Raw genomic sequence first — 13,728 nt, 5'->3', positions numbered from 1 at the left:
CACATCTACCAGCCCCCCCATGTTAAGAAAGGAGTCCAAGGTCAAAGGTTTCAAGCCGGCGGTACACAACCACACGCTCCCCTGGGTCTATACACAACCATGTGCGCATGCTTCCCCTGGGGTCTGCTCACAGCTGCACCTGCTCGCTTCTGTCTGCTTTCCAGGCTATGAAAACACTCATAGCCCATATTCTTATTTGGTCTTACTTGTTTTGGTTTTCCTTCTTGCTCAGGTTATTTTGAAAAAAAGAAAATTGCATTCTAAAGAGCTGATGGATTCCTTCCATCACACCTACAGATGAGGGAGTTATTTGGTGTGTGTTTTTCAGTGCTGGAATTCAATCTAAGGCCTCACATATGATTGTCATGAGCTCTACACTATGAGTTATTGCTGGGAAAAGTGGTTAAAACCAAGTGCTAGTGGCTCATACCTTAGCCACTCAGGAGGCTGAGATCTGAGGATGGAGGCTCAAATCCAGTCTGAGTAGGAAAGTTCATGAGACTCTTATCTCCAACTAACCAGCAAAAGACCAGAAGTAGATGTGTGGGTCAAGTGGTAGAGCACCATCCTTAAGCGTTAAAAGCTAAGGGATAGGGCCTGGACCCAGAGATAAGCCCCAGTACTGAGAGAAGAAAAGAAAAAAAAGGAAAAGAGGCTAATTTTCTATAGAAATAAGATAACCCAACCTTTTGGATTTGCTGCCTCTTTAACCATGTTCTGAAACTCATTTGTCTTTCCTTTTTTCTTCTTCCCTCCCTCTTTCCTTCTCTTCCCTCCTTCCCTCCCTCCCTCCTTCCTTCCTTCTTTCCTTCCCTTCTTTTCTTTATTTTTGTGTGTGCCTGGGGCTTGAATTCAAGGCCTTGGCTCTCAATAGTTGTGGGGTTTTTTCACTCAAGGCTAATGCTCTACCACTTGAGTTACTCTTCTACTTCCAGCTTTTTGCTGGTTATTTGGAGATAGGAGTCTCACAGACTTACCTGCCTAGATTCACTTCCAACTGTGATTCTCAAATCTCAGCCTCCTGAGTAGCTAAGATTACAGGCATGATCCACCTGCACCCAACCAATTCATTCTTTTTTTTTTTCTTTTTTTTTTTGGTGGGGGGGGTCCAGTCGTGGGGCCTGAACTCTGGGCCTGGGCATTGTCCCTCAGCTCTTCAGCTCAAGGCTAGCGCTCTACCACTTGAGCCACAGCGCCACTACTGGCTTTTTTCTTTTTGCTTATGTGGTGCTGAGGAATCGAACCCAGGGCCTCATGCATGCAAGGCAAGCGCTCTACCACTGAGCCACCTTCCCAGCCCCCAATTCATTCTTTTGTCAGTTTGTGGGGTCTGACCTCTGGGCCTGGGCGCTATCCCTGCGCTCTTTAGCTCAAGACGAGTGCTCTACTACTTGAGCCACAATGCCACTTCCAGTTTTCTGGTGGTTAATTGGAGATAAGAGTCTCAATATCTTTGCTTGCCCAGGTGGCTTTGAACTGTGATCCTCAGGTAGGATTACAGGTGTGAGCCACTAACGTCCAGCCCAATGCATCCTTTCCACACATATTTATTGAGTCTTAGTGTTTGCCAAGCAGAATCACCCCAGCACTTCCCACTCAAGGCTCCAATTCGAGCCCCCAAGCTGTCCTAGGCTGGGTTTCCTGCGTGAGCACAGAACTGCTCTGGCTGGCCTCAGGAGTGGAGGGAAGGCCGTCAGCTTGTCTTCTGCTCCTCCGCCCTGGTGTCAGTTACCCTGACTTCTGTCCCTGCTCACAACAGGGCGCAGGTGTCTTCGCCCATCCTCTCCCCTGGGGCAGGTGGGGGGCTGTTTGTTTCCCTCTGAGGGTGAATGCTCTCATAAAAACAGTTAAGAGATTTATCCAAAACAAATACACACTGCCCACGAAGCAGGCCAGACTTGTATTTCTGAAGCTTACTGCTCCAGAAAAACTGGTCACAAGAGATTCATGGAGAGACTTTAATCATTACCGAGTATCTTGTGCACACACCAGACATTTTCAGACACGGTGAAAGAATCTGTAGGGGGGGCGCAGAGGTCAACCAACTGGTAGCAGGTAATCACTAGAGAGAAGGGGCAAGTTCTGTTTTTCTCTGACACACCAGGTGGAATATAATGAACAATAATGTCTCCTATAACTCAGAAAAGAGGAGAGCAGGGGGCATGGCTCAAGTGGTAGAAAACTGGTCTAGCAAGTGCTAGGCTCTGGGTTCGGATAACAGTGGGTGGGTGCGTGTGTATGCTTGCACACACACACACACACATGCACTCACGCACACGTGCACACACACACCTTCAATTTTTCCCCATGTTATTAAAACACAAGCTGAGGAGCTAGGAATGCGGCTTAGTGGTAGAGCGCTTGCCTAGCATGCAGGAAGCCCTGAGTTTGATTCCTCAGTACCACATACACAGAAAAAGCTAGAAGTGGTGCCTACAGCTCAAGTGGTAGAGAGTGAGCCTTGAGGAAAACAAACAGAAAACAGGCTGGGTGCTGATGGCTCAGGCCTGTAATCTTAGCTACTCAGGAGGCTGCGATCTGAGGATCACAGTTCAAAATCAGTTCAGGCAGGAAAGTCCAATTTACCAAGCCCCAAAAAACAACTGAAAATGGACCTATGGCTCAAAGTGGCAAAGCACTAGCCTTGAGCATAAAACTCAGGGACAGTGCCCAGGCTTGGAATTCAAGCCCCATGACTGACCAGAAAATAAACAAACAAACAAAATACAATATAAAGATCCAGACATGTCCTGGAAAATGGCTAAAATCACATTCACGAAAGAGAAAGTGGGGCTGGGAATGTGGCTTAGTGGTAGAGTCCTTGCCTAGCATGCATGAAGAAGCCTGGGTTCGATTCCTTAGTACCACACACACAGAAAAAGCTGAAGTGGCACTGTGGCTCAAGTGGTAAAGTGGTAACCTTGAGTACAGAGAGGCTCAGGGACAGTGCCTAGGTCCTGAGTTTAAGCCCCAGAACTGGCAAAAATAAAAAATAAAATAAAAAAATCTCCCCAAGTATGTCTTTGTAGTCAGTCTTCGGTCCTGTCCCTTCCAGGCAACTACTGGCCTATTCTCTCTCAGGCCAAATACTGGAATAACCTGGGAACCTTCCCAAATACGAATGCCTATACCCACTCCAGAGGATTGTAAAACCTTTCCAGATGAGCCAGGCGTGGTAGTACACACTTGTAATCTCAGCACCAAGAAAACTGAGGCAGGAGGATCACACATGGTTCAAGGCCAGATCAGTAGTAGAGAGACATTTATTTCAATTTTTTAAATTTAATTTTTATTGTTACTATAAAGGTGAGGTACAGAGGGGTCGCAGTTATGAACTCAAGCAAAGAATACATTTCTTTTTGGACAACATCACCCCTTTCTTCACTCTCTCCCAGTTTTCCCCTCTCATCCCCACCCACAAGTTGTATAGTCCATTTTCCACATAGTGGCCAGTGAGTACCACGGCTGCATTTGTTCACCCTTTGTCCCTCCACTTCTGTGTCCCACTTACTCTCCCAAAGACAGATAAACAAACAAGGCAAAAACAAAAGAAAACCAAAAGAGCAACAAAGAAAAACCCCTCCTGTTTCCATTTCCTGGAGTTCATTTTGATAAATATTATTTTATAGGATCAGATGCGTATAGGCATTGTGTCTTTGTTATTCTCTCCTAAGACTCCTCATTTGACTGATAGCAAATTGAAGAAGGAGTGGGGGGGGAGGAGGAGGAGGAAGAGGAAGAGGAGGAGGAAAAGGAGGAAGAGGAAGAACAGCAATACCGCTACCACCACAGAAACAAACAAAACCCCAGCATGAAAAATCTCTCCTGCTCCCCCCTGCCCCCCAGCATGGAAAATCCCCACAAATAACCCAGGTGCTGCCCAGGCTGAGATTCGGACACAGGCTGAGTTTGCTCTGTCCTGCTTCCTGGCTTCTTAATAAACAGCAAACTTGGCACCAATAATGCAGAAAAATAATCTCCTTTTGTCCCAATGTTTTGTTTTTTGTTTGTCAGTTGTGGCACTTGAATTCAGGGCCTGGGCGCTGTCCCTGAGCCTCTGTGCTCAAGGTAAGCGCTCTACCACTTGAGCCACAGTGCCACTTCCAGATATTTTTGAGTGGCTAATAGGAGATAAGAGTCTCATGGAAGCCAGGCACCAGTGGCTCACATCTGTAATCCTAGCTACTCAGGAAGCTGAGATCTGAGGATCGAGGTTCAAACCCACCCCAGGCAGGAAAGTCCATGAGACACTAATCTCCAATTAACCACCAGAAAACCAGAAGTGGTGCTGTGGCTCAAGTGGTAGAGCACTAGCCTTGGACTGAAGAGCTCAGGGACAGCGCTCAGGTCCAGAGAGTTCAAGCCCTATGACTGACACCCCCCCCCCAAAAAAAAAAAAAAAAAAAAGAAATGTTTCTTGGGACTTTCCTGCCTGGGCTTTGAACTGTGAGACTCAGATCTCAGCCTCCTGAGTAGCTAAGATTACAGGCATGAGCCACCAGCGCCCGGCTGGCCCACTTTTTTTTAAAATGTGGGAAGGAATCTTTGCCCTGGAATTATCATAATGACATTTAGTCAATTTGGTTCTTCTGAAAGGGCCCCAAAATACAGCCTCATGACAGAATGACTTGTTTTCCAACGAGAATGTTTCATAGTGACACTGATTTTTTTTTTTAATATACCAAAGAAGATGGTCGCTCCAGTATAGAATGTAGTTGTGGATATATAACTTTATCTGTATGCAATTATCTACTACTTAGCATATCTTTAGGCAGGAATATGTCTGTGAAATACTGAATATTTGCTCCCGAGGATAGAATTTAATAATTATATAGGAAATATGTAGTTTAAAAATAAAATAAAAACCCAGGAAATGGAAACATTTTTTTGTTTGGTTGCTGTTGTTGGTATTATTGTTGCTGGTTTTGGTTTTGTTGTTTTGTTTGTTGTCTTTTTAGGGGGTAAAAGTGGCGCATAGAAATGGAGGGAGGAAGGTTGGACAAATGCAGTCATGATATTCAATATACACTATGTAAAAAGTGAGCTATGCACTTTGTGGGCAGGGAGAGGAGGAGGAACTGAGGGAAAGCAAGGGAAAGGGTGACATTGTCCAATAATTGTACTCATTACCTGACATGGAATTGTATCTCCTCTATACAACTCCTTAATAATAACAATAAAACTATATTAAAATAAAATAAAGCCAGGTGTTGGTAGCTCACACCTGTAATCCTAGCTACTCAGGAGGCAGGGATCTGAGCATCAGGTTCAAAGCCAGCCCAGGGAGGAAAATGTGTGACTCTTATCTCCAATTAGCCATCAGAAAATCAGAAGTGGAGCTGTGGCTCAAAGTGGGTAGAGCACTAGCCTTAAGCAGAAAAGCTCAGGTACAGCACTCTGGCCCTGAGTTCAAGCCTCACAACCACAAAAATAAATAGAATAAAAATAAAACCGACATCTATTCATTTTTTTATGAAATCAGCCTGCGACTTGGTAAGCATTTTAAGTAGGAATAAACTGAGTAAAAGCAAATAAACTGAGCTAATATTTCTTTTGTATTCCTTTAAGTTGATTTGCTAAATGCCTATAAAATAAATATAAAATAACATAACAATAAAAAATCTCTTGTACTGAGGCTTAGACTTGTTGGGTAAACTCTTGCTTAAGCTCTAGTTTTCAGATAGGGTTTCACTTTCGCAGCCTTGGGCTGGTATTTCAGGAGTGTGCCACCACACCCAAGCCCCCAGCTGATTTTGGACAAGCTCACAAAGCAATTCAGTGGAATGCAGAAGATACCCTTTTCAACAAAGGGTGCGGGAGAAGTTTGATATTCATAAGCAAAAAAAATCTGTTGAAGGAAAAGCTTCTGAGGACTGAGGCTGTGGCTCAGTGCTGGTATTTGACTAACATTTATAAGGCCTGAAGTCTATCCCAGAATGTAAAAAAAAAAGTCTCAGATCTCTTTTTTTGGGGGGGAAAAGGGGACTTGAACTCAGGGCCTGGGCACTATTCTTGAGCTTCTTTTGCTCAAGGCTAGCACTCTACCACTTGAGCCACAGCATCACTTCTGGCTTCTTCTGTATATGTGGTACTGAGGAATCAAACCAGGGCTTCGTGCATGCTAGGCAAGCACTCTACCACTAAGCCACCTTCCCAGCCCCAAAGTCTCAGATGTTACGAACAGTTCATTCTAAACAGATCACAGACTTAAATATAAAACACAAGCTACAAAACCTTTGGAGGGTGGGGTAGGGTGGTGGCATGCCCTGTGATCCTCACAAAAGATTGCAGATTCAAGTCCTGTATGAGCTTTCTATTGAATTGGAGGCCAGCCAGTGCTAGAGTGAGATCTTGTCCCAAAAAGTAAATCAGAACAGAGCAGAACAAACCATTCAAGCCAGGCATGGTGACTCACACCTGTAATCCTAGCTACTCAGGAGGATGGAGCAGGAAGGCTAAGCCGGGAGGGCGTTCAGGGCTAGCCTAGACAACATAGCCCACGTGAAGCATTAACAACCACCACAGGCTCAAACTGCGGTGCAAGTGACCTCACCATCGCACCCCTGCAGGGACTCAGTTCACCCAAAAAGCCATAGCTTGGATTCTGTAGCAGCCTCATTGGTGATAGCACCTCAGTGGAAACAGTATGTTGAACGTTGAACGATTAAACCACTGCTCAACAAGAACAAGAAATAAATGATTTCTACAGGAACTAGGCAAATGAACCTTGTGATGTATTTCATTGGCCATTCGGTCCAAAAGATGATGTCTTCTACCACTAATAGGGGAGTTCTGTCTGTGATGAGAGCTAATTGTGTGGGCACCTTAGAAAACAGCAGGACTGGAGCCCATTTAATCTGTACTGAAAATGTAGAAAATAAGAGGAAAGTGTGTGTGTGTGTGTGTGTGTGTGTGTTGCTGGGGATCGAACCCAGGACCTTTCATATGTAAAGCCAGCCCTCTACTATTGAACTACCCTTTGGGTTTATTCAGACAGTATCTTACTAAGTATGTTATGCTGGCCTTGAACTTGAGATCCCCTTGCCTCAGCCTCCTGAGTGCTGGGATTACAGGAGTGTGCCAACGTGCTGGGCTTATATGGGGAACTATTCTAGATGGCCTCAAGGGTGCTTCTCACAAGCATGCTCTGGAGCAGTAAGTTCTAGAGGACTCTGTGGTTCAAACCAGGTAGCTTCCACTTATAGGTGATGAATCTCATGCTATTCCAATTGCTAATTTCAATATATTATTCAAAATAATTTGGTATATATGCAATATAATTTGAACATATTATTCCTGTTACAGAAATTACAGTATACATTTTTTCTTCATATGGAACTGAGGCTGACTTTGAATTTGAGATCTTCTTGCCTCAACTCCCCTAGGTCTTATGGGTATCATCTCCACAAATAAATATAAATGTAAAATATGTATAGGAGATCTGAATGCTCAAGTTTTTAAACAATAGAGGATATAATTTAAAAGCCTGGAGAGACATCAAAAGGGCTACAGATAGTGCTGTGGGGGGGGGAATGTTCTGGTAAGAACATTTCAGACGCAAGACACTAGGAATATTTGGAAACTATGCGCCAAACTAAAGCTAAATAGGTATCCAATGGTGAATCTTTCTTTCCTTCCTTCCATCCTCCCTCCTTTCCTCCCTCCCTTCCTTCCTGCCTTTCCTTCCTTCCCTTTCTACAGTACTGGGGCTTGAACCCCAGTTATTCACTCACAGCTGGCTCTCTACCAGTTGGGCCCGGCCGGAGCCCCAACCAGGGGTAAGGCAGGGACCCAACCCCAGACCTGCGGGCGTGCAGGGCCGGTCGGGCCGTGGCCTTCCCGGGGAAGGGCCTTGCTTCTGGGGGAGAGCCAGAGCGCAGGCACCAGGCCCTGGCCCTCCCGGGCAGAGGCTCCCAGCCTCGGCCCCATCTGCCCAGCATGGCCCAGGACAGAGAGGGAGTGGAGAGGAAGGGGTGCCGCCCCCCTGCAGGGAGAGCATCCTTTAACCACAGCAAACAAACGAACAAACCAACCTAGGCTCTCATACCAAACATGCATTGGATGACTAAGAGAACAATCTAGACACTGGCAGTCCCACCCAACATCACCCCAAAACAAACAAACAAGCAAACCTGTGAACCCCCACTGAGAAACAGCCCAGACCAAAGAGTAACAGCTTGCACCTGATGACAGCAAACAGTGTGAGGCCAGACAAGCTTCAAGACCAGGCCAGATTCACCGGGAGGCCTCCCTCCCCACCGCCCAGTCTACAGACCTCGGCTAAACTGAGAGCTGTGGGGCATCACCTTGGAAGGCTGGAAGTGGAGCCACAGTGGGCTGAGAGATAGAGCAAGCTAGCACCCCTGGGGGCAAAAATAAATAGGAGTAAAGGCTGGGGAGCTGGTGGTGTTTAAAACCCTTTCAATGAAAAGGTCAAACTCCCAGTTTCTCCAACTAGTAGCCTGTGGAAATTTCTCCTGTAGATCCGAAAGACCAACATCTAAATCCACAAGCCAGCCTTGGTCTCTTTTAGTCACTGCCTCTGTGTGTGTATACATGTGTGTGTGTGTGTGTGTGTGTGTGTGTGTGTACACGCATGTGCATAGTTTCTGTCCTGGGACTTGAATCCAGGCCTCACACTCTTACTTAGCTTATTTGCTCAAGCCTGGTGACCCATCACTTTGAGCCACACCTCCACTCTTTTTTTTTTTTTTTTTAATTTGTCCTGGGGCTTGAACTCAGGGCCTGGTCTCTGTCCCTGAGCCTCTCTGTGTTGAAGACTAGCACTCTACCACTTGAGCCACAGCACCACTTCTGGATTTCTCTGAGTGTTTTGCTGAAGATAAGAGTCTCATAGACTTACCTGCCTGAGCTGGCTTGGAACCGTGATCCTCCCATCTCAGCCTCCTGAGTAGCTAGGATTACAGGTGTGAGCCAATAGCCTGGTGTCAACCACTTGTATAGCACTTTGTGTCTATCTGTGGGGAACAAAGTATAGACTTTGCTTGGCCTTGCAGGCTAGATTGCCCTTCAGCAGTAGGCTGTTCATCCCTGCCGCTGTAACAGATGCCTCCTGCTCTCCTGAGGTGATTGCACATCAAACCTCTATATTGAAAACAACATGCAATACACAGTTCCCTGCAAAAGACAAAATTTTTCTTTTAGAATAATTAAGTTCTGAATGTGACTGGGCTGTGGCTCAGTGGCCAGGTGCTTGCCCAACATTGAATTCTATCCCTAGCACGTGGAAAGGAAAAGAAAAGCAATCAGGTTTCAGAATAGGAAGTGTTTTGGTGTGTGGCACCTGCATTCAGCCTCGGTGGCCCGAATGCAGCCCTGTGTTTTCTATTTGCTCCAAGCTGATCAGCGTCCACTCCACTCGCCACTGGCCCCTTGAGAGGGTTCTCTCTCTCTCTCTTTTTTTTTCTTTGTCAGTCATGGGGCTTGAACTCTGGGCCTGGGCGCTGTCCCTCAGCTCTTCAGCTCAAGGCAAGCGCTCTACCACTTGAGCCACAGTGCCACTTCTAATTTTCTGTTGGTTAATTGGAGATAAGAGTCTCATGGACTTTCCTGTCTGGGCTGGCTTTGAACCGTGATCCTCAGATCTCAGCCTCTTGAGTAGCTAGGATTACAGGCGTGAGCCACTGGCACCCGGCCGAAGGTTCTCTTTGTGGCAAAGGCTCTGTGACAGTATTCTGGGGCTGCCGGTCACAGAATAACTCATTTCCTCCTCTGGGAGCTTAGTGTAGCTTTTGCCAGACTGTGACACTTGAAACCCAGGGGTTCTAGAAAGCTCCAGTGACCACTGGCAATGTAGGGTTGTGAAAAGTGACCAGAAATCTTCTTTTGCAAATGTTTGACAATCCTTAGGCTTGCCAGTTCACATCCAATTATTTGTCCTTTAAACACAAAGGCATAGCATTTTAAAAAAAAAACCACTTTAAAATAACAAACATGTAGCATTTCACAGTGTCTGAGAATCAGGCATCTGGAACCGGCTTTCCTGTGTGGTCTTGGTCCATGGTGTCCCTAGAGCTGCACTTGAGCTGCAGGGATGGAGAGCAAGGCCTGCTGGGAGATGGAGAGTCACTGCCCCGCCTACAGCCACCGCTGAGGGTAGAAATCAGCTCCCAGCTGTGGAGGGCAGAGGGTCAACCCTTCCCCACCCCGGCTTCTCCACCAGGCTGCTTGTGGAGAGCAAGTCAACCTCAAAAGTGACAACCCATTCTCTGTCTCGCTGTCTCTGTGTCTGTCTCTGTCTCTTTTTCCTTTTTTAACTTTTGGTCAGTTGTGGGGGCTGAACTCTGGGCCTGGGCGCTGTCCCTCAGCTCCTCAGCTCAAGGCTAGTGCACTACCACTTGAGCCACAGCGCCACTTCCAGTTTTTTTCTGCTTATGTGGTGCTGAGGAATTGAACCCAGGGCCTCATGCATGCGAGGCAAGCACTCTACTACTGAGCCAACTTCCCAGCCCTCTCTTTTTCCCTTTTTGTGCAGGTACTGGGGCTTGAATTTAGGGCCTTGTACACTCATTTGGCTTTTTTTTTTTTTTTTTTGGGGGTCCGGTCGTGGGGCCTGAACTCTGGGCCTGGCCGCTGTCCCTCAGCTCTTCAGCTCCAGGCTAGCGCTCTACCACTTGAGCCACAGCACCACTTCTGGCTTTTTTCTTTTTGCTTATGTGGTGCTGAGGAATCGAACCCAGGGCAACCCAGGGCCTCATGCATGCAAGGCAAGCACTCTACCACTGAGCCACCTTTCCAGCCCCTCATTTGGCTTTTTGACTCAAGGCTGGCACTTTATCACTTGAACTAGACCTCTGCTTCTGACTTTTTACTGGTTAATTGACAGACTTTTCTCTCTAGGCTGGCTTTGAACTATGATCTTCACATCTCAGACTCCTAAGAAGCTAGGATTATAGGCATGAGTCATCAGAGTCTAGAGTTAATATGGTTTTAGTTTGCATTTATTTTATGGCTGACAATGTTGAACATTTCTTCTTGTATCTTTTATTTTATTTTTTATTTTTGTCAGTCCTGGGCTTCTTTTGCTCAAGGCTAGCACTCTACTACATGAGCCACAATGTCACTTCTGGCTTTTTTTGTATATGTGGTACTGAGGAACCGAACCCAGGGCTTCTTGCATGCTAGACAAGCACTCTACCACTAAGGCACACTGCCAGCCCCTTCTTGTGTCTTTTAGTTATCGGCATTCTTCTTCTGAGAATTGTTTGTTCAGTTTGCTTGTCCATTAATAATTGCATTATTCATTTCAATTTAAGTTTAGTTCTTTGTTTATTCTGGATATCAATCCTTTATCTGTTGAATAGCTGGCGAACATTTTCTCCCATTCTGTGAGCTCTCTCTTGGCTGGGGTGGTATTTCTTTGGCTGTGCAGGAGCTCTTTCATTTGCTGTAGTACCATTTGTCAACTCTCGCTCCCATCCTCAAAATCTCAGAACTGGAGGCCTATTTGGGAAATAGTTCCCAATGCCTATAACTTCCAGGGTTTTCTCTCTGTAGTAGAACTAAAAGTAAATGGGAGAGGGTAAGTATAAAAAATAAATATTAAAGTAAATATAAAATATTCAATTAGCCAGGCGCTGGTGGCTCACGTCTATAATCCTAGGTACTCAGGAGACTGAGATCTGAAGATTGCAGTTCAAAGCCAGCTCAGGCAGAAAAGTCTGTGAGACTCTTATCTCCAATTAACCACCAGAAAACCAGTAGTGGCGTTGTGGCTCAAGTGGTAGAGCACTCGCCTTGAACTGGAGAGCTCAGGGATAGTGCCCAGGCCCGGAGTTCAAGACCCATGACTGACAAAAAAATCTCCAATTAACATTAAATATTAAAAGTAAATATATAAATAAATATAAAACATAAAAGCAAATTCAATGTTAAAAGTAAATCTTAAAAAGTAAATCCAAATGTAATATTAAAGTAAATGTGAAATATTAAGTTAATATTAAATATTAAAAGTAAATATAAAAAGCAAATGGCCTATATCAGATAGATATTAAAGAAGAACATACAGTTAAATAAGTATGACATCAAAACAAACACATTTAATGTGCATGTGTGTGTGTGTGTGTGTGTGTGTGTGCGATTTACACTTCCCCACATGGGACCACTCAGTGCCCTAGAAAAGAATCACTTACCATCACCTAATCCTTTAATCCAAAAGAGCATCTCTTACCTTTCCTTGCCCCAGATCTTCTGAATTCTGCAACTCAGCCACTGAGTAAAGTGACAGAAGAGGATTTATTGGTTAGTATAAGGGATTTCCCAGCCCCTGCATAAAAAGACATTGAAGGGGGCTGGGAAGGTGGCTCAGTGGTAGAGCGCTTGCCTTGCATGCTTGAGGCCCTGGGTTCGATTCCTCAGCACCACATAAGCAAAAAGAAAAAAGCCGGAAGTGGAGCTGTGGCTCAAGTGGTAGAGCGCTAGCCTTGAGCTGAAGAGCTGAGGGACAGCGCCCAGGCCCAGAGTTCAGGCCCCATGACCGGACCCCCCCCCCAAAAAAAAATGACATTGAAGGTCATTTTGATTGGTGCCAGGCGGTCTAGACCTGAGCGATCCGAGCACACGGGCTCATGCTTTGCAGATTCGTTTAAGGGACACATCCACTACAGGTAAGGCTGAGGGAATCTGCCCTCGCCGTCGCCATCACCTCCCAAGTGCTGGTATGACAGGTTCCTGGATTTGCCTTTGTTTCTGGATTTTTTCCTTTTGTTCTGTGGTCTCTGTGACTATGTGTTCTCTGCCTAATACAACATAGCCAATTAAGCAACATCTTGTAGCTCTGACAAGCGTAATGGTGATTAGTGAGAGGGCAGGCAGAAGGTAAAGCAGGAAATGGGTTCTCCTTGTTTTAAGAAATCCTAGCTCACGCCAGGCACTGGTGGCTCACACCTGTAATCCTAGCTACTCAGGAGGCTGAGATCTGAGGATCGCGGTTCAAAGCCAGCTCAGGCAGGAAAGACTGGGAGACTCCTATCTCCAATAAACCACCAGAAAACAGAAGTGGCGCTGTAGCTCAAGTGTAGAGTGCTGCCTTGAGCTGAAGAGCTGAGGGACAGCGCCCAGGACCAGAGTTCAAGCCCCATGACCAACAACAACAAAAATCCTAGCTCAGCCAGGCACTGGTGGCTCAAGCCTATAATCCTAGCTACTCCAGAGGCTGAGATCTGAGGATTGAAGTTCAAAGCCAGCCTGAGTAGGAAAGTCCATGAGACTTTTATCTCCAATAAACCGCTAGAAAAATGGAAGTGGCGCTGTGGCTCAAGCGGTAGAGGGCTCGCCTTGAGCTTAAGAGTGCAGCGACAGCGCCCAAGCCCAGAGTTCAAGCCTCATGACCAACCAAAAGAAAAAAAAAATCCTATTTCCTTTCTTTAACAAAACAAAACAAGGGGGCTGGGAAGGTGGCTCAGTGGTAGAGTGCTTGCCTTGCATGCATGAGGCCCTGGGTTCGATTCCTCAGCACCACATAAGCAGAAAAAAAAAGCCGGAAGTGGTACTGTGGCTCAAGTGGTAGAGTGCTAGCCTTGAGCTGAAGGGCTGAGGGACAGCGCCCAGGCCCAGAGTTCAGGCCCCACGATCGGACCAAAAACAAAAACAAAAACAAAAACAAAACAAAACAATAACAACAAAAGAAAAGAAATTATCTTAGCTATACATACATACATGTGTGTGTGTGTGTGTGTGTGTGTGTGTGTGTGTGTGTTGGTCAGTTGT

Source organism: Dipodomys spectabilis, unplaced genomic scaffold (genome assembly GCF_019054845.1).
Source record: "Dipodomys spectabilis isolate Male_0828 unplaced genomic scaffold, ASM1905484v1 ptg000001l, whole genome shotgun sequence".
Classification (NCBI taxonomy): Eukaryota; Metazoa; Chordata; class Mammalia; order Rodentia; family Heteromyidae; genus Dipodomys; species Dipodomys spectabilis.
This window is presented reverse-complemented; position numbering follows the sequence as displayed.